This window comes from Mustela erminea, chromosome 2 (assembly GCF_009829155.1).
Source record: "Mustela erminea isolate mMusErm1 chromosome 2, mMusErm1.Pri, whole genome shotgun sequence".
Taxonomy (NCBI): domain Eukaryota; kingdom Metazoa; phylum Chordata; class Mammalia; order Carnivora; family Mustelidae; genus Mustela; species Mustela erminea.
The window spans coordinates 106,828,418-106,833,460 of record NC_045615.1 but is presented as its reverse complement, the minus strand read 5'-3'; positions in this window follow the sequence as shown (position 1 = coordinate 106,833,460).

The window sequence follows — 5,043 nt, the reverse complement described above, 5'->3', positions numbered from 1 at the left end:
CACTTTTGGGAATTGCTATCCCAAGGTTAAGATAACACTTTATAATATCATCTTGCTTGTTGGAATGTTTTAAACCTACATATAACAAAGTAGATAAGCTGGAAACCCAGACAGCTAAGGTACACCAGCGGTAAAGCAGTTACGTTCTAGAGGAGAGCTGTGGAAAGCAAGGTTTCAGAAGGGATCAAAGTAAAGGATATTATGCCAGTACTCTCTATGGAATCTGGAAATGCAGAGTTTCCTTAAAATCACTGGCTTCTCTATGCTGGTCCTTGATGGTCAGGGAAACTCACATTCCCAAAGCTCCAGCAACCACGTTTCAAATAATATTTTGCATTTGTACCATAACTTCTCTATTTCAAAAACATGTCTACACGTATTACCTTATTTAACCATGTCAGACCCACTGGTAAGTTGTGATAGGTCTGGTTTTCACAGCTGCAGAGGTGATTTGAGAATTCTCCTGCTTTACAAATTTTTGGTTTTGTCTGGAGCTATGCTTGAGGAATCAGTGAAGCACATCCCTAAGCAATGAGGCAGAACTGTGGACAGCTGGAAATTGCAGCTCACACACCAGCCTGGGGTCCCCTTGCCAGCAAGAGGGTGTTGTTGTTGTTTTTTTCCTTTTCAAACAAAGGCTCTTAGACGATTATGAAACTGGCGGGTTTTCTATATTCGTGGAATCTACTGATCACATCACAAAGCCCTCATCTGCCCACAGTGAAAAGGACTGTAGCTAACTAGTCTTCTGTTGCTGTTGATATATTTTTTCAGGTTTTTGTTTCTGATTATAACATACATTCATGCTCACTATAAAAAATCATATACTGCAGAAATGTATAATATGGAAAGTGATAGTTCTTGATAATCTCATTATTATCAATGACTGTCAAGAACATGGTTTTTATTCTTCTAGATGTAATTTTACTATTTATTTACTATCAGATGTACATATATATATATATATATATAAAATTTCTTTAAAGACTTATTTATTAAGAGAGAGAGTGAAAAAAACAGCATGGGAGGTGACACGAGGGAGAGGGAGAGAGAGAATCTCAAGCAGACTTCCCACTGGGTGCAGAGCCTGACCCAGGCTCGATCCCAGGACCCTAAGATCATGACCCGAGTTGATATCCAGTTGGATGCCTAACTGACTGAGCTATCCAGGTGCCCCCATATATATATTATGTATACATTAAATTTAAATTTCATATATGTATACATAAGAATATATTATATATAGGAATATATTTATTCTTAAATATAAAATATTTTATTTTAGAATAAAATAAAATATTCTTTTATTAAATAAAATTTTTTATTTAAAGAATTTTTTCTTAAATATAAAATAAATTTATTCTTAAATTTAAGTTTATACCTAAATTTATACATATATGCAAAATACATACATATATACATATATGCATAGTTATACATATATGCAAAAATTGCACTATCTTAAGTGTATACCCTAGTGAATTATAGGAAATTGGATATATCCATGCAACCATCACCCAAATAAAAAAAAATAGAACATTGCCTGTACTCCAAAAGCTTGTGCCCTGATCACTATTTTCTTCCTTCTCTCCTGAGGTAACCATTATTTGACTTTGAATACTAGAGGTTGATTTTTTTGAACTTTGCCTAAATAGAATCATGGAGGATGTACTCATTGGTCCTGGCTTCCTTTCCTTACTCATGTTGATGAGCTCCTTCCGCATTGTAACATGCGGCAACTCATTCATTTTAATGGCTGCATAATTTCTCATTGTGTGAATATACGGCAATTCAACTGTTGATGGACATTTGGAATGGTTCCAATTTGGGGGGATCATGAATAATGGTGCTATGATTATTGTTGTGCATGTGTTTAGATGCATTTTGGTCAGATAAGCACTAAAAAAAATGACATTGTTTGACTACCGGATATATATTCAGCCTTAGTAGATGATGCCCCAAAAGCAGCTAAAATGGTTACAGAAATTCATACTCCCACTAACAGTGCATGGAAAGTCGAAATGCTCCACATCTCCAACACTTGACAATGCCATTCTTTCTAGTTTTAGCCATTCTGGTGTGGGTATAGTGGTAGTTCATTGTGGTTTTTCCTTCAGATTTACCTGATTATTAATGAAGTTAAGAACTTTTTTTATGTTATCATTTTGTGAAGTGTTTATTCAAGCTTCATGTCCAAGATTCTGTTGAGTCATTTGTGTCTTTTTCTTATCGAAATAGGTATACTTTCCAATTTAGATGCAGGTCTACTGTACTGAAAATATTTTCTTCTACTCTGGGGTTTTCTTATTTTACATTTTAAAAGATGTCTTTTGATGAGTGCAATTTTAAAGTTTTAATGTAACTCATCTAATTAACTTTTCCCTTAAAGCTTGGTTTATCTTGTGTCTTCTTTAACAAACCTTCACCTAGCTCAAGATTATGAAAATACTTCACGGTGTTACCTTTTTAAAGCTTTCTAACTTATTTTATTTATTTATTTTTTTTAAAGTGAGCTCTAGGCTGAATGTGGGACTTGAACCCATGATCCAGGGATCAAGAGTTGGGCTTGAACCCACTGTGAGATCAAGGATCGCATGCTCTACTGACTGAGCCAGCCAGACACCCAAATAACTTTCTTACTTTAGGCTTAGCTTTACAAAATGCTTGGAACTGGTTTTTGAATTTTGCGTAAAGTAGGAGTCAAGATTCATTTTTGTTCTGTATGAATATCTAATTGGCCCAGGACTATTTATTGCAAAGAGATTCCTTTTCCCCGTGTTCTGGAGTGCCACTTTTATGATGAATCAAGAAAAAGTATATGTTTTGGAACTGCAATTATATATTTTGAACATATTCCATAGTCATCTCTCTATTTTCTATCCCACTGTTTTTGTGTCCTTCAGTGTAGGTACTGTCTTCTGACACCTTTCTGCTCTCTTTACCTATGTCTAACCTGCTATTAAATTAACTCGTTAATTTCAGTTATTATATTTTTTATTGCTACTTTCCATCCAGTCCTTGTTTATAGTTTCCACATCGCTAATGAAGTTTTCAGTCTTGTCATGTAAAACCCTTACACATACTAGCTATCTATCTATGTATTTATTTATTTATTATTTATTTTATTAAGATTTATTTATTTGAAGCTTTATTTATTATTAAATTTATTATTAAGATTTATTTATGTATTATTAATATTTTATTTATTTGACAGAGAGTGAGAGAACATGAGCAGGGGTTGGGGGGGAGAAGCAGACTGTCTTCTAAGCAGGGAGCCCAATGCAGGGATCCAGCCCAGGACTGTGGGAGCATTACCTGAACCAAAGGCGGTGCCTAACCTACTGAGCCATCCAGGTACCCTACATACTAGCTATTTAAAGTCCATGTTTCACAGCTCCATTATCTGGATCTCGGTGGTATACTTCTATAGTTCATCATTTCTTTTGAATTTTAGTCACAGAATCTTGCTCCTTATATACCAAGTTTTTGACTGAGTGACAGAAATTGTGAAAGATTTTAATAATAATCTGGTAGTCCTCTAGGGCAGATATGGCTTTGTTTCTGGTAGTTCAGTTAGGGCACCAGCAACGCCTGGTTCCTTGAGTCCTATGAGGGACTGAGATAATATAAAAATTGACTTTACTTTCTGTGGAGATGATTTCTTTCTGGTTCACTCAACCCTTGCTTCTACAATGTAGCTTTTCAGGGTCTTAAAAAACATGGGAGCTCTCTTACAATCCTTGAGGAGGTTAACTGTGATGTATGTTCAGCGCTCTGCTCCTGGCTCTAGGAGGCTGTTGAGAGCCCTATATACCTATCTTTCAAGTGGACTCTTTAATTTGCAAATACCTTCTGGGAAGAGTGGCCCCAAGCTGGATTCTGCTTTTTGGGTTTCCTTTCTCCTTTAGACCTTTGGTAATTTTCTGATAAGTTCAAACAAATGAAAAAAATATTATGGCTAGATTTTTGAGTTTTCCTTAGTGGGAAGATTAGTCCTAATCATCTAACCTATTTTTGCTGGAAGCTTATATGACCCTAAATGGTGCTTTTTGCCACATGGATGCTTAAAATTTTATGTACACAAATTATCAGTATTTAGTTTTTTGACTTGAATTTTATGAGATGTTTACAGGACCTATTTCTACCCAAGGTTATAAACATTTACCTTTTTTTTTTTTCTTTTCTTCTGCTCGCTTGCTTCTTTTTAGTTTCTGCCAATGGCGGGGGATTGGCGGGGTAGAGAGAGTTTGGAGGGTAGGAGGAGGCAGATGGGTCTTTCCCCACTGCCCCGCTTTTAGGGTAGTCCCATTAACGTTCTTTCAACATTTCACCTTAGCAGAGGAAGCTGATTCTTTCCTGCTTCCTACTTCTTTCCACGTTCCTAGAATCAGCCTCATTGTGCTCATGTGGAGACACCACAACACAGGAACAGTTTTCTCTTCTCAGCAAGGAGTTCCAGCTCTGGGGAGCCCCTGTGCAGACCTTCTAATGCATGGCCAGTAGCAGCCAGTGGAACTCTGCCCTCAGAATTCTCTAGCTACTTGACTTCTTCCTCTGTGTCCCTGGAGCAGAACCACAGTGAGGCAGTAGTCTCGATCCCAGATCCCCAGGCCTTCTCCTGCAAGCTTCAATGTTATGATAACTCCTGACCTCCTCCCTTTGTCCTCTGGGTCTTGTGGTAGTAACTGTTTCCTGTGGTATCTACCTTGTTGTTACCTCAGTGTTCCCCTCCACCCTTTTCTTTTTAAGTCCTTCAACATCATGTAACCAATTCTTATGTTAAATTCTCTCTCAACTACGTAGCTTCTGTTTTCTTGACTGATTAAGATACTGTTGGACTTCTTAATTTTTGCCGATGTAGTGGGTATGAGATGGTATCTCATTGAGCTCTTTGTGTGTGTGTTTCTGTGGTTATACTAAGGAGGTTGGACATTTAAAAAATATTTTATTTTATTTTATTTGAGAGAGAGAGAGAGAGAGAGAGTGCGCATGTGTGAGGGGGGAGGGCCAGAAGAGGGAGAGACAGAGACTCCCAAGCAGACT